The following is a 22,512-nucleotide window of genomic DNA, read 5'->3' as shown; positions in this document are numbered from 1 at the left end:
GACAGATCTTCTTGGTTTGTTAAGACCGCTCCTCAGGTGTTCACAGCTCTGGTATACTGTTAGAATCACCCGGGGAACTTTTGAAAATAACAGTGTCCAGTCCTGTTCCTAAGATATGAATATTTAATTGGTTTGCGTAGAAACTCAGCATGAGGAACATTAGAAGCCTCCCAGGTGTTTCCCATGTGCACCGAGGGATGGGGCACCTAGACAGAGATCCTTTCCTTCTACCCTCTCTCTTCCTCCTCCTCCTCCTCCTCCTCTTTCTCTGCTCTTCCTTTCCCCTTTCTTTCTTCTCCTTTTCCTCTTCCTCCCAACCCCTGCTGTATCCTGCAGACTCTATGAACCAAAGGGTGTTACTTCCACTTTGGAAATGGACTATTTTGCTTTCTCTTATGAACATGGAGATATTTTCCATCTCCAATAAACAAAACAAAATATGCCAATTGTAAAAAATCTCAGACAATTTAGAGAGATCTCAAAAAGAAAATGAAAAACTACTCATAACTTTCCACTAGAGATAAGAATTGTTAATATGTTGGTGTTCGACTTTTTTAGAACATTTTATACAACTATCGTAATATCTAGATATTATTTGATGCCTCTTTTTTCCACTTAATATATCAGAGATGTCATATATCCAAGACAGAATATATACATCTACGCCATCTTAAAGAGTGACAGGGTTGCTCATTTGAAGTATATTCAACAATGGTTAAATCTCCTTTTAATGGAAATTGAAGCTAGTCTCATTACTTTGCTCTTATGAGCAATGCTGCAGATGACATATAATTCAGACAGACATTCCTGAGGCTGAGTTCCTAGAAGTAGAGTAACCAAGAAACTGAAGGAGCTTTGAATTCTCCTACCCTGAGCTTCTAAGTATTTTAGTGTACATAAGAAATCACCTGAGCATGTTATTAAAATGCAATTTCTGCCTCTAGTAGTTGTAGGATGGAGCCCAAGGTTCCACATTTCTAAGAAGCTTCCAGAAGATGCTTCCATCTGTGGGTTGGTCTGTATCTAGCAGCAAAGCTCTTCAGCTGTTCCAGCTGCCTGTTTTGCTCTCAACCTAACCTACTCTTGCCTACTTCAGTACCTCAGAATTATCTGGGAATATTAAAAAAAAAGCATAAATGTTATTCCTTGGATTCTTCCACGGAGCTTTTGAATCCACATATCTGGGACTGGGGTCCAAGAATTAATATTTTAAAGAAAACCATTTGAGCAGATTCTTGCAATTGCCAATGAGTCAGCTCAGTTTACTAACTTTCCTGGCCTCACTTTGAATATGGCATCTGACCTCTGAATGAGTTTTGCTTATCCCACCCCTACAAAGTTTTATAGCATCCTGTACTTTTCCTCAGAAGCACTTCATGTGTTAGATTAGCTAATTGTGTCATTATTCAGTCTCTGAATTCCCTGAGGACTGTGTCTGTCTTCAGCCCTATGGTGTCCCTGGTGCCAAGCCAGGGCCTGCTGGCAAGTAGGTAGGACTCAGGACACAGGATGAATAAACATGTAGACATATCTTCTAAAACACTCTGCAAATATCCACATTCAATTATCATAAGCCTGTAAGACAGGAGGGATAGACGTTAATATCTCCATGTTATAAGATGAAAAAACGGGAGGCTTAGAGAGAGAAAATGACCTGTTCAATGTTGACACTCTGTTCAGACTCAAACGCTGGTCCTCTGAGCCCCAGACTAGATCTCTCTGCCTCTCTCCAGGCTGCCCATCTACAGCTCTTTCACTGAGTCCACGTTGAGGAAATTTGCTTAAACATCCCAATGTGACATTTATTATGATCTCAGAAATTAAAAATGCTAACAGCCGTCCCCATCTGACATCCTGGGGAGAGGCACTTAGCTTAAACAGTGACATGGCCTTTGAAAATAAACAGTGGTTCCCCTGGTCACCTCCTCGGCTTACTTTTTTAATATGAGCAAGGGAGAAAATGTACTTAGATCAATCAGCTAAAAACCACCTTTGCTCAAAGCTGTGGAGGTGTGAGAGCCTGAATCCATGAGAACTGGAAAGCAATTTAAGCTCTCTACAAGGAATCTTTATAATTCCAGGGGCAGAAGCCAGATGGGTTAAAGCATTAGTCTAGGGAACGGATGAAAGCTGTGGCTACTTGGCTTTACCTGCCTGTAATTTTATGCACAGAGGGGAAAAGATGGAGCCCTAGGGCTATAATTATAGGCTGATTGTGACTAGGCATGTGTGTATAATGAAGGGTTGATCTGAAGTAGGTCAATGGTCCTAATTCTATTAGCCTATTGTCACCCTCTTAATAGCATTTCAAATGTGATGGGGCATCACACCCATCCCCATTCTGAAGTGAAATCCATAGATAATATAACCAACCCTCACCATTATTTAGGAAAAATCAATATAGTGCACTCATGGTAGTATGAAGAACTAGAAGGCAATTAATTAATAATAAAAAAATGCTCTTCCAGCTGTAAATGCCCAAGTGCAAAATAATGAAGTACTTAAACTTGCATCTAGGCACAGAATCACTATGGTCTCAATAGCCACCAATGATTAAGTTGTGGGGTGTTGGTGGGTCATGACTACTGGCAAGGGCTGGTGAATGAAGTGACTTTCTAACATGGTAAATGATTGCTGTAAACTTCCAAACTAAACCTAATGCTGCCTTTCCTCGATTTGTATGTTCAATTGTCTTTCTGAAAAATTCAGCACATATAAATTTTAAAACTTCAGGAATAATACACATCCTCCAAAATTTGCCTTTTAAAAACATATCATTGAGTTTTTTTTAGAGTCATGTGACTATTACAATAATCTAATTTCATCAAAATTTTATCACTCCAAAAGGAAACCCATAGTCCTGAGCAGTGACTCCCCCCTTGGACTGTCTTCTGACTCCTGGCAACATTAATCTACTTCCTGTATTTATGGATTTGCTTAATTTGGACATTTCCTATACATGCAATAATATAATAAATATGTGGCCTTTTGGACTTCACTTGCCATAACGTTATCAATATGGATGATCATCATATCATTATTATCATCATCATCATCATCATCATTGTCACAGCAACAACCAATGGTGAACGTTCTCTAATGCAGGAAAGTCTTTTGGTTCCATAAATAAAGAGGAAGTTTAAAATACAAATTCCCCATGTGAGATATTCAAGGGCAGGGGTCATGTCTGGTGGAAGATGGCAGAAGCTATGGAGACAAAAGGAAGCCCTAATGCTTAAAAGGAGTCATAGTGCTGGGATCTCTGAAAAGACAGCAGGAGGGAGGATAAGCTTGTGGAGTGGCAGCTACTATGTTTAAGTGACTTGCTTATAAACATTGGTACTAGGTCAACCATAATCACTAACCCCCCTGTTTTAGCCCTGGTGCCCAGCCACTGTTAAAAAAATAAAAAAAAAATTTGCATGGTTTGACATTTTAAGATTAGTATTCCTCACCCCCTCCACCCCAATTAATAGATGCCAATTAGAAAAATCTTAAGAAACATGGCTAAATAAAACAAACAAAGCCAATCATCATGAATTCCACTGCTGTGGATAGCACCATGAATGTTTGGTGTATATGCTTCCAGAAACTTTGTTTCTCTTCAGTATTTTCAACCTCTCCTTGGTGTAACTCTGAGAGTCATTTGTTAGGGAAAACTGCAAATTCTGAGCTATAAAAGAAAATAACAGGCAATAGCAAGAGAAGGGAAAGACAAGAATTATTGAGAGGTTTTCCAGCTCTTCTCTGTTCAGGGACTGTGCTGGGCATGGTTAAGTGTGATGAGAGTATTTATTCTATTACATCTTCCACTGCACAGCCATGACGTCAGTAATGCAATTCACAATGATCAGAATGAAATAATCCATGAGTCAGACAGCAGCTCCTGGCGTATTAAGCTAAGGAGAAATAGTTTTGTAGGGGGGTTATATTAAGTCAACATTTTCTTCTCTATGTCTGTGTTTCATTTATTCAGTACATAGTCCAGGGGCCATATTGACATTGTGCCGTAACTGATGTTGCGCATTTCTTTCTGATGCTGGGAGGCTCCTTCTTCTCCACAAATAGCTCCCGCAAGGCCTTTGCAAGGCAAGAGGCTCTTCTCTTCCCTCAGGCTTCATGAGCCAGCTGCCCCCACCACTGCAGTCACAGCCTATCTGACCTCTTCTTTCAGTCCTTGCCTCCCATTCTGTGCTCCATGGCAGATGCTCCTCCTAAAGCCCAGCTCTGGTTATTACTGCTTTGCAACAACGCCCTACTGCAAAGAGAAAGAAGTTCATACCCTTAGCAATTTCTTTTACCTTTCCAGCCTTACATTTGCTTACTTGAAGTTGGTTCCAGTGCAAAGTAATCTCTAAAGAGGTTGCCAAGCATTTTGAAAAAGAATATTGCTTGTTTAACTAATTGTAAAATTGTAATGCTCATTATAGGCAGTTTGTAAAATACAGGGAGTGTAAAGAAGAAAATAATAATCACCCATAGCTCAATGTCTAGAATTAGCCACTGATAACATTTTGGTGAAAAATGGTCCCCAATAATGCACAAGCTATACATAAATATTGCATCTGCTATTTTCACTTATTTTATTATGGACATTTGCTCAGATCATTAACATATCCTTATAAAATATGATTTGAATGGCTGTTAAATGTTCCATTATATATTTGTGCCATAACTAATGTAATCATTCATCAATTGTTGGTTTTATTAGACATTTAGGTTTCTATAAAATTTCCACTATTATAAATAATGTTCCAATGAACTTATTTGCATATAAATCTTTGGTCACAGTTTTGGGGTTTGCTTAGAAGTTTTTCCAGAGATGGCACCTTACAACTCTTCTCCCCATTACTTTAATAATTGGCATGCTTGTTTTTATCTACCTATTAAATGTGCATTTACCCTGTGCAAACTGTCACAAAGTTCTGCCATATTGGATGCACTACACAAGGTAGCTGAATTAAGACAACTTATTTCCTTGAGCCTCAGTTTCATCATATGTGAGATGAAAAGGTTGAATGTCACTTTGAAAAGTTACATTCTCAGGGTTTTGTGCCATCTAAGATATGATATTCATATCTTAGATGGGTAGTGATTACAGCCCATTTCTTACTTGGGTAACTAATTTCCTATGGGGCTCAGATGACCTGTAGCCTGTACTAGACTGGAATTTAGTCCAGAGGCAATATGGTGAGGTGGGAAGTGTGATGAGAGTATTTATTCTATTATCCTTACCCAAGCTTCAATTTCCCATGTGAACTTGGGCAAGTACTTCATTCAGCCTTTCTGGATTTCAGGTCTTCCTTTGTAAACAGCACTAATTGTGCCTACATTCAGGGTTGGTGGGAGGACTAAATGGGATAATGCATACAGGGCTCCTTGTAAGAAAAGGGCTTTAATTGTCGCAGCTCTTACAGTAATGCTCATTTCACTACATCACTTGGGAATCATGTGACCAGAAGGATCACAAAATAGCTGGAAAAACCAGGGCTATTCTTTGAGGAGGGCATTAATCCTCTTTTTCAGTGTCACCACATGAGCCTATTTTCTGCATGTGTATTTGAATAGCAGAATCTAGACACAGGGCCTATTAGGCATCTCCCCCACCCCAAATCTAGAGAACTAGGTATTGATTTTCCCTAGCTTAGACAGACAAACTGAAAGAAGCCAATTCATTGATTTTCCAGGTGAATTATATGAAGGTCTTCATTATCCCACTGAAATAGCCTACTAGGCCCAGGCCCTCCCCAGCTCATCATGACCTTTGTAATGAAAGTAATAATAAATGAATAAATGTGAGACTCAGTTAAAAGTAATTTTCATGAGGCCTTTTTGTCCCTGTGGAATTTCTCTCTCTTGCCCCTGTCTCTGTGTCCTAATCAGTTAGAAGAATGGATCCCGGTTTCCTGTGGGTTCTCACTATCTGTGCTCTCCAGTGGTTTCCCAGTGGATTATGGGGCACAATTTTCCTAGTAACTCTCTGCCTTTTGGGGGGAGGTGGAAGGTGGGGAGGATGAATCCGTTGATCCCTTTACCAGGTATGGGCCCTCCAGGACTTAATGGGATCTATTTTGGGGATCCACTAGTAAGGTCATACTTCACAGTGTGGAGCTCATTTTTCCAGAACTCACATGGTGGTTGGCTGTTCTGCTGCCCAGCTGAGCCTGAGTCGTCAGGGGGGATGCAGGAAGCAGAGGCAGAGCTGGCCCAGCAGAGGAGGCCAAGTGTGGATGGGGAGCGCTGGGGCAAGTTATAGGTAAGGTGCTTGCGGCCCAGGTGTTGGGTGTTGCCTGGATCCCTGCTGGGTTGTACCTCAGAGGAAAGGGCAGCCATGCTCAGGGCTCCCCACTGAACTATCTGTGCCTTGGTGTCTGACTCCTGGGTCCCCAGGATTATTCTGAGCAGCTGGAATAGGATGAGGATGTGAATTTTTATATCGAGAAACAGATAAAGAAATTTTGGGAAAAACATCAAACTGACTGGATTAACACAGATCTTACATTTATATTAGTAATATGCATCCTTTGGACCTTGTTTGGTGGGGAGAGCTTGTTTGTTAACAGGGGAGCACAGCTACTCATATATCCTTGACCAAAGAATGGTCCTCATCTGTTGGGTGTATGCAACTTTGGGAGGGACACATGTGGAGTGGTGAGGGAGGAAGGAACACCCACGTAGCCAGCCAGATCAACTGAATCACCTCTGGTGAGCAATGGGGTGACAGATACTACAGTCAGCTACCCTCACACCCAATAAGTGTCTTTTGGAACAAGACATTACTGTGACAAATGCCTGCTTCTACCGCTTACTAGTTTCGTGGCCTTGGGCAGGTCCCTCTATATCCTCAAGTTTTCATTCATTTTGTCAACTGTAAATTGCAGGGAAGAATAGCACTTGTCTTATTGTGTTGCGAGCAGCTATATGAAATAATACATACAGTGCTTAGCCCTGTCCAGGCACACTGGAAGTGCTGAAAAACACACCCAAACAAAGCCCCAAACCAAACATTTTATTATTTAAAATAATAAAATCAGGAAATTTTCAATCAGATCTTATTTGTAATTCTTCTATCATGTAATTACTTCATGATCCTAAAAATAGTACAATTGGAATTGGCCAATTTTGTTACCTAGAATAGTTTAATTTCATCCATTAACATTTTAAAAGATGCTGATCCAAGACCAGTAGAGCGGAGGAGGGGGTTTGAGAGGAAGGGAGGAGCATGGGGGAAGTACTGAAATCTACCAAATTAGGCTATGTTCCCATACAAACATGCTACAGTGAATCTTGTATGTGTGTATGTGTGTGTGTGTGTGTGTGTGTGTGTGTATGTGGTTATAATGCACTAATTAAAATAACAATCACAATAACAGAAGGGAGATTAGTAGAGCAGAACAAGTGAATGGGGAGGAAGGAGGAGAGGGAAAGGAAAGTACTGGTGAATGAAATTGATCAAGTTATATTATGTGCACATATGAATATGGCATAATGAATCCCACTATTATGTATAATTATAATGCACCAATGAAAATATAAAAATATTCTGATTCTGTGTCAGATACTATCCTGGGTTCTGAAGCATGAGATGAGAGGGACCAGGTTCTTGCCCTCAGAAATCTCACACACAGTTCCTTGTAGCCTATGTAGGAGAGATGTTATTAGATTGGGAGACGTGGACCCGAAGGTAGTGGTAGGGGTTAAGAGTGGAGATCTGGTGCCCAGCTTCGCTGTTGGAATCCTAGCTTGATCATGGACCAGTTGTGTGGCCTTGTTACTTGAGCTCCACATCTCTGTGTGATATTTTCCATTTGTAAAATGGAGTAGTAATAACATTGTTTTAGTCAGCTTTTTTGCTTCTGTGACCAAAAGATCTGACAAGAACAGCACAGAAGAGGAAAAGTTTATTTTGGCTCACAGTTTCAGAGGTACGGTCCATGGTCAGTCAACTCCATAGCTCTGGGCCCAAGATGAGGTAGAATGTCATGGCAGAAGGGCATGATTAGGAAGGCAGTTCAGGACATGACAACCAGGAAGCAGAGAGAGCTCCACTCACCAGACATAAAATATAAATCCCAAAGACAGGCTCCTAGTGATCTACTTCCTCCATTCACACCACATCTGCCTATAGTCATCACCCAGTTAATCCATATCAGTGAATTAATCCACCGATTAGGTTAAAGCTCTGTAATCTAACCATTTTACCTCTGAACCTTCTTGTACATGAGATTTTTTGGGGGAACACCCTATATCTGAACCCTAACCAACATCTTCTCCAAAAGCATCATTGTAAGGAGTTTTAAAATGAGATGATTTCTGGAAAGTGTTTAGAAAATGGGAGCATATGATATATTATTGTTGTTATTGAGAGTCAAGGACCTTGAATTCTTGTCTTAGATATCCTCTTGAATAGTTTCATATTTCTATATCAAAAGGCAATGAATATCAAAATTGCTAAATCACTGGACTGATGGGTCCTGACTATCAAGGGGGAAATTGGGATATACTCACTAGGGGCAAGGGGAGTTTGTCTGGAAGAAGGAAGTGCCCTGGGGCATCTCAGCACTCCCATACCCTGAGGTTGAAGGCAATGGAAATTGCTTCAGCCCCGTCCAAGAGAACAACTGTAAACCATTCTCAACTTGAAAAATTCAAGGACAAGGTGGGAAGGGTTGATACAAGGAACATATCTGGATGGCATATTCCAATATGTTTCTGCAGCTATCAGTAGGGAGCATGCTAAACACTGGAATATTCTGCCTGGGGATAACCAGAAACACCCATGGGAATAATCCAACACACCCATAGGCGTAACCAATGAATGTTGAGCTCAGCATCAATTTAAACCGAAAGCAGGAGACTACCGCAGCAGCATTCGAGGACACCCCAACAAGACTGATCACCTGTCTTCATAGGAGGATGCTGACCCACCAGCCTCTTATCTGAGTCTGTTGGAAGGAACCACGGAACCATGTCCACTTTTCAGCTAGAAGAAGTCACATGGCCTTGGAGGTACTCTGGGACTTGTAGTTATCCCTAGGGTTGACTGTAACTATTAGCTGAAGTGTTCACCGTATTTTAACATCTGTGTGATTGTATTGGAATTATAGCTGTGTGACGTTAGTGTTAATATATGCATTGCATGGAAAGACAATCCACCTCTGAGTTATCATTCAAGTAAGCCACCTGCGACATGATTACCCAAATTCCCCTTCAGATTTATAATTCTTGAGTTCTAAGTCCCCATTCTACTTCTCCCTTGTTGGGTGTTGTATGCCAAGGTATCTGGGCAAATAACCAATTTTATTTTTTCAGATCACCATGGTCGATGTGAATAGTTCAGTAATAAGACCATGTGGCTAAAGTTCAAATAGGAAACACACCCACTTCATATGGAAAATGTCAAATGACAGAGTTAAACATGATGTTTTTCCTACAATGTCATTCTATATGGAGAATTACTAAGTTGGATTTCAATGACAGGGCTTTTTTGCTGGCTATAAATATAAGGTTATAGTATAAAAATGGCTTGTTTAAGCATCTCCTTACACCTAAGCAGAGGGGGTGGTAATTCCTTCCTGTTTTAATAGTGCTTAGTACTAGTATAAATGGTTCTTTCTCTCTGCAGCTCTGCTCAACTGAAGGATGTGAGCTGCTGATTTCCATGCTAGTAACTGGTTGGCTTGGTGACTATATTGGGAAGTTTCTATAGGAATCCAATTGCATGGAAGTCCATTTCATAAACCCACATGTGACAAGCAGTTCTTTCTAAACTTGTAGCCTACAAAATTACTAGTTAATATATTCCTATTAATTGTTGTTATAATACTGATAGAGGACTTATTTAAATAGTGCATTAAGTGGTTACAAAGGGTTTCTCAACTTCTAGATTAACACAGGAGGAAAATACAGAATTCAATTCTTTTCTCTTTCAAAATGTTGATTGTACTAAATGAAAACTGATTAAGTTTTTGTAAGATTGCCTTAAGTTATTGTAAGATTGTCTTCTGGGTACCAGAAGAGATGCATTTCTCTCAATCAGTAGGACTAATTGATTTCAGAAATATAATACTATCCCATTTCTTTAAAAAAGTTTTTTTTTTTTTTTTTTTTACTAAAAATGTTAATACTTGCCTTTATGGAAAATGTATTAAGTGAAAAAAAGAACTAGCACCTTAATGTACCTATGGTTACATCCATTATAAAATTATTTTTATGTAAGAAATGTACCATTCACAGAGTTATTTTTTTGCTCATTTCTCTTTCTGGGAAATTTATTTTAACCTCTGAATACTCATTAGTTTGCATTATTCCAGAAAGGAATATTGATTCATCCATGTTCTAATTAAAAGCTATAGATAGATCTATTTTTTTAATTTACCAATTCCAATACTTGGGTTTAAAAACAAGCCAATTTATTCAACTGAAAACATACAATTTTCTTTCTCACTTTCCCTCTTTTTTCTCCCTTGAACTTAGGAGGCCACTCTGTGGTTGGCTTTATTAAGTGGGACACCAATCTCACACGATGTATAATTAGCAACCAAATTGAACCAAACACTTTCAGTCCATTGGCCTTTCAGAGGGGAGAGGGACTGGCTCAGTCTTTGCCCGGTATGGCCTGGCTGAAGTATTCTCCAGTTAGGTGATTTCTTCAGGTTCTATAATACAGGCATTGTTTTTTATCAAATGTTTTTGGAAAGACACAGCAGTATTATCTTTTTTTCTCATCAGTAATTTCATAAGAAATGAGTGACTAAAAGCATTATCCTGACTAAATTCCCTTCTTACATTAGCTATTGGAATGAAAACAAAGCAGCACAAGAGGTCGACATTTGCCTTCATAATTTTAGCATCTTCAATAGTAAGTTCAGAAAAACTTAGCTTGATGGGAAAGAAAGATTCCTTTCTGCATTTAGGATTCTGTAAGCAGAATGTTAAGCGTAAATAGCTGTAAATCTTCTTGACACCATAATAAACCAACTATAAAAGGTGGTGGTTGGAAGTAGAGAAAGAAAGAAAAGCCACAGACCCAGAAAAGACACAATCAAAGCATATAATTAACAAAAGACTTTTTTTTATAAATAACGTACATTATAAAATATCTACAGATGCATAAGAAAAAAAGTAAACACAGCGGAAAATGGGCAATGGTTAGGAACAAGCAATTTGCTAAACAGGAAATCCACGTGGTTGAAAAAATATGAAAAGATCTGCACACATATAAAGAATAAACACATGAAAAGACCTCACGAATAATCAGACATACAAATTAAGCCCATTTGAAGTTATTTCAAATCCATTATTTAAACAACAATGGTAGAATCTGCTACCACTAGGCGTTGGTGAAGATGTGCAGAAGCAGGCACTGCCTTCTCCTCAGATACCCTCATAATGTGCGTCACACAGGATCAAGGTTTTGGTTCATGGAAAATAATAGCAATAGCAGAAAGTGGCCTGGCATTTGCAATTGCTCTCAATAACTGAGAAGAGCCAGGTTCAATGTCACACACTTGTAATCCCAGCTACTCAGGAGGCTGAGGCAGGAGGATCACAAGGTAGAGAACAGCCTGGGCAATTTGGCAAGACCTTATCTTAAAATAAAAAGGGCAGGGGATATAGTTAATGTAACTCAGTGTAGAATGACCCTGGGTTTAATCCCCAGTGTGACTAAAAGAAACTTTTAAATCAATTTTTAAACATTTATTTTTTAGTTGTAGATGGACACAATACCTTTATTTTTATATGGTGCTGAGGATCGAACCCGGTGCCTCATGCATGCTAAGTGAGTGCTCTACCTCTAAGCCACAACCGCAGTCCTTAAATTAATTTTTAAAGAAGAAAAATTTTAAGCATAGCTGAACAGTGCTTTTTTTCATTTCTAATGAAAAGTAATACTGAGTGGAGAAGGGATTGAGAGGGAGGGAGGGGAAGAGAGAGGAAGGAAGGGCCTGGGAAGTACTGGGGAATGAAATCTATCAAGTTATGCATGTCCACTATAAATATACCACAATGAATCCCACTTGTTTATATAATGTACTAATTAAAATAATAATAATAATAATAATAATAATAATAATAATAATAATATAGTAATAGAAGAGATATCAGAAGAATAAAGCAAGTAAAATAGGGAGAGGGAGGAGGAGCCGGAACGGGAAGGTACTGGGGAAGGAGACTGATTTTGTTACATGCACATACAAATAGAGCACAATGAATCCCACTCTTACATATAATTATAATGTACCTTTCTTCATTCTCTGGGCCTCAGTGTAGGCCCCACAACTGTCAGCTTCCTGAGGACACAGTCCGTGTTTCAACCTTTTCCAGAGTTAATATAGAACCTGGCAACCTTCTTGCAACTAATATTTGTTCATTGATCCTCAGATGTCCCAGTTTAGGCAATTGCTATGTTATATCTTCATAATGAACTGTTTCAGCTGTGTTCTGCTGAAACAGAATAGACCGGATAACTCAAGGCTCCATTCCTGCTGGAATGTCATAGATAGAGCTCTGAATGAAGAGTTAGAAATCTAGAATTTTAAAGACTGACCCTTTTAGAAAAACTGTGTGTCTTCAGACAAATTGTTCTACCTTTCTGAACAGGTTTGTTGACAAAATGCAGATAGTACATCTGCTCTGCTTAGCCCGCAGCATTGTAACAAGGATTAATGACAAATGCCATAGGGAAGGAAATGTGGCAAACATGCTGACAGGCTATCCACTGGGTGCTGCTGAAAATAAATTGTTCATGGACCAGGACATGGTAAACCACACAGGCAGTGACGAGATATTCCGGTTCTCCCTGGAGAACATTGCTTATCCTGGCATTGTCTTGCTTTACTGCAAGAAATGTAGTTTTTACCTGTCAAATCCCTTTAATGGTCACCATGCCTACTAAGGAAACCTATGAATGTTCTTTTTAATTTTTTTTAACTCATACATATGAACATAAAAATTGTACCTATTATAGGGGTACATGTGATGTTTCAATATCTGTATACATTGTATAGCATTTAAATTAGGATAAAGATACCTATCTCCTCAAACATTTATCAGTTCTTTACGGTGAAACATTCAAAAGCCTTTCTTCTAGCTTTTTTCTTTTTTATATTTATTTTTCAGTTGTAGTTGGACACAATACCTTTATTTATTTATTTATTTTGATGTGGTATTGAGGATCGAACCCAGCCCCTCTCACGTGCTAGGTGAGCACTCTACCACTGAGCCACAACCCCAGCCCCTCCTAGATTTTTGAAATAGACAATTATCACTGCCTGGAGCCACCTTACTGTGCAATGGCACCCTAGAACTTATGACTCTAAACTATAACTTATGGCCCATAGATCAACCTCTACATCCCTCCCCATTCACACTCTTCCCCCCTCCTCTGGTAACCACTCTTGTAGTCTCAACATTTTTAGATTCTGCATGAGTGAGGTCATGTGGCATTTGTCTTTCTGTGCCTGTCTTAGTTCACTTAACATAATGATCTACAGTTCAATCTATATTTGCCACAAATGATAGGATTCCCTTCCTTATTATGGCTGAACAGTATCCCATTGTGTAAATGTACCACATTTTTTTCTATCCATTCATCAGCTGAGGGACCCTTGGTTGATTTCATTTTCTTGGTTATGGTGAATAGTGCTACAGTAAACATGGGAGTGTAGATGTCTCTCTTTTTTAGGGCGGGGGATGAACTCAGGGGCACTTGACCACTGAGCCACATCCCCAACCTTATTTTGTATTTTATTTAGAGATAGGGTCTCACTGAGTTGCTTAGTGCCTCCCTGTTGCTGAGGCTGACTTTTGAACTTTCGATCCTCCTGCCTCAGCCTCTGGACCCACTGGGAGGCTTACAGGTGTGCGCCACTGTACCCAGTGCAGATGTCTCTTTAACATACTGACATCATGTCCTATTGATACTCAAGTGACTTAGAGGAAATTGCCCTTTTTGATGGTTTAACTCAAATAATTACATCAAATATTAACTCTCCTATCAACCAATATTTTTATATTTAAAAAAAAAAATAATACAGCCTTGGCCACCACAATGCCTTTCTAAGCAGAATAGCTCACGCGTGTTTTTCTTCTACTTCTCTCCTTCCTTCTCTCCCCAGTATTCACCCTGCCCCTCTGTACATATTCACACCCACAGGTTTTCCTGACACATGAAAAATGCACTCACATTAACTCATTCAATACTGGTCCCACAGGTTGGGTGTGAAGTAAGACTTTTGCAAACAGAATATTCTATTTTCACATCAAATGGAACACTCTCCCTCTGGTCTGGAGCTGTTTTCAACAGCTTCAATTCCCAGTGCCTTAGATTTGGTACCTCTCTCTCCACATATTTAGTCTTTGATGGACTATAAACACATGATTGGTCAGAATCCTGGGTTATTCCTTTTCATTAAAGGAAGAAACCTTGCCATTAAATAATTCCAATGCCATTTACCATTAATATGTCATTGTAATGGGTTTTCATATAAAGGATATGTGTGGGTGTGTCATATTTTCTTTTCTCCCCATTTCACTTTTGAGTCACTACCCTTTTAAACACATCAGTGACAATTATTGGGCACAGTTCCTCCCTCTGTTGTCACCAGAGAGTGCCATGAAATGGTGAAGAAATAAATGGCAGTGAATGTTACCTAAGCCAGTTCTGTCCAGTGGGAAATCACAGTCGTACCAATTATAGGTTCTCTCAGGTGAACAGAATTATTTTGTGAGTCATTTCCAGGATCTCTGCAGTGGCTCTTCCTGTTGTTAGAAATCTGTTGTGCTAAGGGTTAGATATTAGTTGCAGACTCCTCTGGAGGAGGCACACGGGGATTAGATAGCACACTCCCAGGTGCTAGAACTGGAAGAAATAATTGGATTTAACATTCTCCTTTCATAGATAGAAAACCCAAACTCAAAAGATGTGTCCAGATCTGACACTCTCATTTCACAGACAAAGAAACTGAAACCTCCAAATCATGCCCAGGGTCACACTGCTAGTTAGAGCCATAGACCAAGGAACCAGGGGCTTCTCCTTCCCAGTGAACTGGTTTGGGTCCTATTTTATGAAGCTGAAGTTTTAGCTATACAGTTTCTGAAATCAGACAGATCTGTGTCCTTGCCCCATCTGTTTATGATTTTACAGTTTTTCTGAGTCATGGTTTCCTTATCTAAAAAATGAGGATAATAATACCTACTTTGTAGGATTATTGTCTATATCATGTTAATGAAATGCCTAATAAGTACTAGATCAAAACACAGATACTATTAGTATTATTATTGGTACTTGGGATGGACTGACTTGTACTTTCTATAATGCTTTTTTGGCAATTAAGTCTTTCATCATCTTACCAGCCTTGAGTTCTTTGTATATTCAGGTTCCCCATAAACTGATCTTGAGAATCAGGTATTTCTTTTTAAGGGTTGCTAGCAAGCTGGTTCTTATTGCAGAATCCTGGTTTGTCAGGAGGAAATCTCCAGTCTCCATAGCTTGCGAGGATCAGGAGAAACAGATTCTATGTTCTCCTCTTAATATTTCAAGGGCAACATCAGTTGTCTCATATGAGAGGGCCAGATTGTCATTGGAGGGAGGTGAGATGTCCAAGCAGTAGGGAGGAAGCCCTGGGCTGGGGCTGAAGGTGGAGGAGGGTAGAAAGGTAGGGGAAAGCCTGCTGACCTTAGCTCCAGTGGAGATGAGCAAAACAAGGACATGATGATTCTCAAATGCAATAGTAAGTCAGGGAAATAGAAGGCAAGTGACTACTCAGGGTCTGATCCTGAGTAGTCAGGGAATGAGGTTGCCATGGTCTGCTGACCTTTAGGATTTGAGCAGGTAGTAAGTAGAGCCACTGCCCATAAGGGGCTGGGAGCTGTGGATGTGGATGTGCATGTGGGCACTGTGTCTATTTTCCAGCTAAGATTTGTGCAAATCACCTCCCTCTTTAATATTTTCCCTATGAAAAGGAAGTGACAACAGTCACCTTTGCTTGCTGGGTCTGCAGGTGGTAAAGAGGAGAGTTGTCTAGAACATCTGGAAGCCTGCAGCTTGGCAGACGAAGAAGTAATAAACAATAAGTTAGAAGGAAGGCTGAGGTCATCTTTCTCTCCTTGCTGGTACAGGGTTGAGGGTCACCAGAAGAACAGTCTGGAAAAAAGCTGGCTGGCTAAGCCCTGCCTTGGCCCTTCGTTGTCCTGCGGATAAACAGATGACCTCAGCTTCTTGTCTTTTTGAAGCAGTCTCTTCCCTGCTGTTGCTGGAAAATGAAGAACAACACAGAAGGGGGGGGGGAATACTGCATTGGAAAGTTAATGGAAAAAAACATGAAGTAAGGGGTAGAAAAAGAAAGTGAGGAAACAAGCCCTTAGGAACTCTGGCATTTTATACAATGGTGCATCCTGCAATTGAATTGAATTGAATATGATCCATGAAAGGCATCTTTAAATTAATAATATACTGCTGATGCTATAAACTTTCAAGCTGGAAAGACCCATGGCAATCATCTGTGTTTGCCTTTCTGTCTTACAGATGAGGATCTCAAGCACAGACAAGCAAAGGGACCGGTGCCAGGTGAGGCTCATGCAGCTGGAGGAGGGCTGCACGGACACCACTACCCCACTCCACCTCTCCAGGGGCTTTCTTGGCATCAGTTTGGTTCCAGGCATACAAAGGCATCTGTTTTTCTTCCTCTGCTCCTCTGTTTCCCCCACCCCCAATCCTTTACCAAGCAGAGTGACTCCTGCCAGTTGAGAGAGAAGAGGCCATTGAAGTCAGGTGTGAAGCCAAAGAGAGACGCAGTCTTTGGAGTTGGGCTTTTTTCAAACATGATTTAGGCAACATGGTTCAACACTAGCCAACATAGCAACAAATTCTACAAGCTGATTCTACAATCTGTGAAATGCTCTTTTTCTTACACAACGTCCACAGTTTAATCTCCTGATTTGATTATTTCTAGCCTTTCTTTCTCTCTCCACCCTCTCTGCTTACCCCCTCCCCGATGTCCCACTCCCTGTTGTCGCAACTTCTGTCACTCTGCCAATCATAGCCAGGTTTGGTGGCTCCCACTGCTGTGGCTTAAAGCCTAATCTCCTTAGCTCAGCTTTCAAAGTCTAGGAGAGTTGAGTTTCAACCATCTTATAGCCATTGAGCTTGTAATGAACGGCTTCTCTAAAACATGCAAAAAGCTAAGCCATAAACAAACTCAGGTAAGGACCATTCTATAGTTTTTTTTTTTAACCTGAGACTTTTGCCTTAACATTTAAAGCAAGGTAGAAATAGACCAATCTGAGTTATGGGATGCAGTCGCACCATGAGTTACACCTTGAACATTCCACTCTCCCCCAATGTTACCCTACTTTTTACTAAAAATTGGCCCTGTATACATGCTGAGCTGTAAGTTTTGGCTGGTAAACATATCACATTTTCAAAGAATAGTGGTTTCCTCTAGTTTTTTGTTTGTCTTTGGTCTTGGTCTTATGCTAGATAAGTCTTGATATCCCTCTGAAGATGAGAAAATCACCTTCAAATTCTAAATGTAGTTTGCTGTACATAAACTAGGCCTCTAGGCTTGGTGCAGGTGCAGTCTTTTTAGTTAATGGCTTCATGGGGATGTCTCTTGCACGTGATTCCTGGAAATTAGGGACAAATTCAATGACTCAGAACTGAGAAAGAGCTGGCTGCTCATTTAAGTGTACTTCTTACTCCCAAGCCCAAGACACTGGTAAAGCTTAGGGGCAATGAGATGTATTTTCACTTCCTGCCCAGCAAATACCCCCACACTTTCCATCCTGACTTTCCCTTTCAATGAAAAGTACTTTAAAAATCTGCAATTTCTCTCCCCTTCTTTTTTGGTTCACATAATTTTCTTTACTCTATCACTCAGTCTTCCTGCCACACACTCCAGTCCATCAGCAAGATTAAACTTTAGAATTCTCTTAAGTTGAATTAAATCTTTCAAGTTACTTGCCTTCTTTTCAAATCCTCCCTTCTGTTTTACTTAATAAATATCTCTTCTGCCATCAGTTCTCTCATTATGGCTCATTAGTCTTTTCGCACTATATTCTTGCTTTGGGGTAATTAAACAATCTCAGACTTCATGAAAAAGAAAAGAGTTCCTGGCATATGATAAATGTATCGTAAACTTCTAAAATATTAATTTATTTGGCTTCTAGAGACATGGTGCCCATTGCTGACACTGTAGGACAAATCTCTTTTCTACAAACCACTCCCAGGAAACTGGAGGCTCTAGGTCTTTGCCTTTGTGAGTTGTAGCTTGCACCATGTTGGCCAGTTAAGTCTGTGATTTTGGTTTCTTTGACAGCTGTGTGAGGAGAATTTAAATCACTTTACTAATTAAGAAAACTAAACCAAAATAACTAACCTTGCATATAATCCTGCACATATCCTAGGCAATGAGAACTTTAAATTGTTTTTGTTTCAGTAACACTACTCTGGACTGTGGCTCCTATTTTTATTCACAGTTCCAGGCTGTTTTTATTTTTCCTCCTGTGCTTCAGTTTTTAGATTATTTGTTGAAGAAATGAATAACTAAATGAATAAAGAACCATTATTTCTCTTTTTCCCAGAAGGAATGACTGAGTCTTAAAAAAGGCACAACTTTGCCAAAGTCCCACCCAAACTTGTGGACCCCTGGCTCTCATTCTTGACTAAGGCAATGATAGACCTGCTAGTCATTCTTGTTGTTGACACACTCACATAAGATGCACTAGGATTGATCTGTTCCAAAGAGAATTGAAAAATGGTGAATGGACTGTATAGATAGGAAGGATAGTCTGTGTCTGATGGCACAGCATTTCTTGACTCTAATCCTTACTGGCTAAGACTTACCTTACTGGGTAAGTCATTTAAATGCTCTAATCTTCATCTGTGAAATGGGGAGCATAATACCTGCTTCATATGATTAAATAAGTAAATGTGGGAGATTGCTACTATTATCAAAAGTATTATGAGGGGCTGGGGAGATAGCTCAGTTGGTAGAGTGCTTGCCTTGCATGCATAAGGTCCTGGGTTCAATCCCTAGCGCGCGCACACACACACACACACACAAGTATTATAATATAGCTATCCATTTATCCTTGACCTTAAGAATGCTCAGTCACTTGCCACTCTGGAATCACATGCATATAGAGATGACATCATGATGCCCCAATGACCAGTGATCTCTAAATTCTTAATATACTATCATGGCACCATAGTATTTATTTATAGATGAAGGTTGGAATAGATTGGGAGTAACAGGAAGAACAGAGGCTATTCACTAGGATAGTATTGAAGCAGAGAAATCTTGTTTCTATTTTGATAGTTGAGTTCTATAGTGGCATGTTTTAGTTGTCTATATTAGGAATTTATTTCTGGCACGACAGTCTATGCTCATTCAGATATTTTCTTCCTTTGCATTCTGATGTTGGAACAGAAAGTGTGTCAAAAGTCTTTGTGACTAGGACAGAACCTAAAAATCAATCTCAAACTGTCTGTGTAGTTTGTTCCTACTTGGAATCAGGATAACCAGTCAGCTCAAGGGGAAAATAAAAATAGTCAAAAAAAAATTTGTCCTCTTTTAGAAGCAAACAATATTGTCTGATTTTTAAAAAACCTTTTGAGAGTCAGTTTCTTCTGCATTTAGAAGATGAGTCATAGCCACCCCAGGACTGTTCTCTGTATTAAGTGATGAACAGATACAGTTTCAAATGTCAGGGTCCATACACAGTGACTACTGAGGAGGATAAACCAGACCCAGGTGGACTCAGAGCAAGACCAGATGATAGCACCCTCTGAGTGGAATAAACAGAATCAGCACGAAGTACAGAGACGTGTCCACTATAGAAATAACTCAGTCATTCAGATGCTTTATTCATTGTTGGTAGTGAAGCTGCAGCATCTCCCTAAGGGAGACTGATGTAGCTAATATAAGACAGGCCACGAGGAAAGTAGTTACCACACGTCTGCAGTAATATCCTAACAGAAGATACGGGCTACAAGGAGATCAGATTAAGTCTGTATCTTTGTCAAAAGAATTTTCCAGTTTCTCTGCCACTAGGGAAATAGAAGGAACAAGACCCTTTATTTGAAAGGTACAACTATTCCAGTAACCTGAAAGGGGTTTGGAAGAATCCTCTCAATCTGCTGCACCCCAGTGGGCACTTTCCAGCCCCACTGGTGCTGGTGTTGTGCCCACAGGTTATATTTGATCACTTGTTTGGTTTTCTTACTAGCTCAATACTAGGAAGGGAATCACCTGGGCCACACCCATGAACATAGGCCATTGTGTGTGGCTAAATTTGCATCTAGAATACAAATTAATCTCTTGGGATTTGGAGAATGTGGCTTGGTTCTGCAGAGCTAGATCACTCTTGATAGAATTGATAAAATTGAGTTTCTGTACCTAATAAGCTTGGGCAGATTATGAAACGATTGTGACCCTATAAAGCCTTACTTGGGTAGCTAGTTTTTAGTTTCTCTCTCCTCTCCTCCACTTCTCTTTTCAATATAATCCTTACTGAAACATATCCTATTTTTGTCTTAAAATAATTCATCAGAAGTAATTTAAACAGAAAATAGCCATTGATATAAAAAACAAAACAAAACCTTTTATGACTATAAACTTTGTCTACACTAAATGAATTATGTGGATTAATCCAGTCAAAACACTTTGACCCTGAAGCAGAAATGGTTTGGGAGTTGTCTTTTTTCACTTTCTTGGCCACTTCTAGTTTTTAAAAGATCCATCTGATTACCCAATTTTGGGGCTCTAGGATTAAGAGGATTAATCTGGCACTTACAGTGAACTTTGGGCAGTCTTTCTTTATTCTTAAATGATGGGAGCCATGGACCCTTCCCACCCCTCTTTCTTCTTGGACACACTGTTTCTTGTGGTGATCACCCCCTGAGTGATGATGGCCTTGACAATAAGTATCCTCTAGACCAGAGAGAGTGTCTTGACATCTTCCCTAATCAGCATCTCAAGGTGACGGATGGACCTAGAGAATAGCAAGTTGTGGGTGTTCCAAACAGGTTTTGGGATGATCCTCTGAGCACAGTGCAATCAGCCACTTCCACCTTTATGCAATGAGAGTGAGGGAATATGAGAGTGAGAAAATACTATGTCATCTCTGATGTTTGGGAAATAGCAGTTTGTTGTGGAAGGAAATGCACTTGACTGGGAGTCCAGGGATCAGTCACAATACTTTATTTAATTTAACTGTGCAAACTTGGGCAGTGGCTTCACCTCTCTGGGTCTCAGTTCCCACTCTTGTAAATTGAGTGGATTAGTTTAGATGATTTCTATTGGATGTGTATCAGACAAAAGGTGGTAGAAAGATAGCTGGAGAAAAAGCGGAGTGGGAAACAATTGATCTCAGAAATCTAAATATGCACAAACTAACTTGACTAAGAGGTGAAATTTAAGGTAAATTATTAGGATTTTGCAAATGGGAGAAAACATTAACCCTGTTAGAAACAGGGCTGAAGCTTTGCAGCCTGAAATTCTATCTCTGCTGTGCTGTGTGCACAGGCAGTTTCATCTTTCTGAAGGTTCCCTCATCCAGAAAATAGAGACGCTGTGATCATTTATACGTGAGCATGAACAACACATTATTTACAGAACCACCAGAGATTAAGATGCCGTCTGTTCAGGCTGCGCCTCTATAATCTCTGGCAGTTTGGAAGGAGGAGGCAGGGGAGGATGTGTGAAGTGGGGGAGGAATGTCATGCCCACATGTTGGTATGCCATTCTGTCTGCATTTCTGAAAAGAGTGCTCATGTGCAGACACAGCCCAGGATCTTAACTATCACCTGGTAGCAATGAAGGAACCATGTCGTAATAGTGAGCAATGGAGAACTTGGAGCTTCGTCAATACTTACTCTCACATTGTGCATTACATTGGATTATGTTCAAATGATGATTAAAATTCCCAAAGGCAGCACAGAGCAGGGCCGAATCCTGTGAACTGAGGATGGACTAGGTTCTGGACCTTATGTTAGCACTAACTTGCTGGTTGTCCTTGGGAAAGTCACTTAATAGCTTTGAATTTTAATTATTTCAGCTACAAAACCCAGGGAAAGGAGAAGGTCGAGATGACTTCTGAAATTTCTTTTAATTGTAAGTCTAGACTCCTTGATTCTAGTGTCTACTGTGAACTAACCCTGAAGCCAACAATGTTCCTGAAGTACTCATAAAATCCCTGTTCAAAGGATAAGCTCTAAGCTGAATGCGTACATCTACCCAGCTACATTCAAGTCTCGTCAGAGTCTTTCCAATACAATCTCCCAGCCTTCCCAGGTAAGTACATCAACCTGTACATGTGTCATTGCTGGTCACACCTCCAGCATCTGTTTCTTTTGTTCCCATTTCTACAACAGTCTTCTCTCCCATTATCCTCCTGAGAAAATCCTCCATACTATTCAAAATATGGTTCAACTGTAATTCCTCTTATGGAGGTAAACTTTTTTCCTGGTCTTACCTCAGAGACTCCTTTACAACATGTTACAGCATG

The 22,512-nt window shown here is 39.9% G+C and overlaps 1 long non-coding RNA gene across 1 annotated transcript; it reads left to right on the top strand.

Annotated features, from left to right (window-relative positions):
• The first annotated feature begins 8,920 nt into the window (after nucleotides 1–8,920).
• LOC114098087 (uncharacterized) lies at nucleotides 8,921–22,292 on the top strand. Its single transcript, XR_003583679.1, has 3 exons — nucleotides 8,921–9,009; nucleotides 16,529–16,570; nucleotides 22,144–22,292. It is a non-coding gene; the product is annotated as an uncharacterized lncRNA (long non-coding RNA).
• The last annotated feature ends 220 nt before the right edge of the window (nucleotides 22,293–22,512 follow it).

This window comes from Marmota flaviventris, chromosome 8 (genome assembly GCF_047511675.1).
Source record: "Marmota flaviventris isolate mMarFla1 chromosome 8, mMarFla1.hap1, whole genome shotgun sequence".
NCBI lineage: Eukaryota > Metazoa > Chordata > Mammalia > Rodentia > Sciuridae > Marmota > Marmota flaviventris.
The sequence above is the reverse complement of the archived record's forward strand: the minus strand, read 5'-3'. Positions and strand labels throughout refer to the sequence as shown.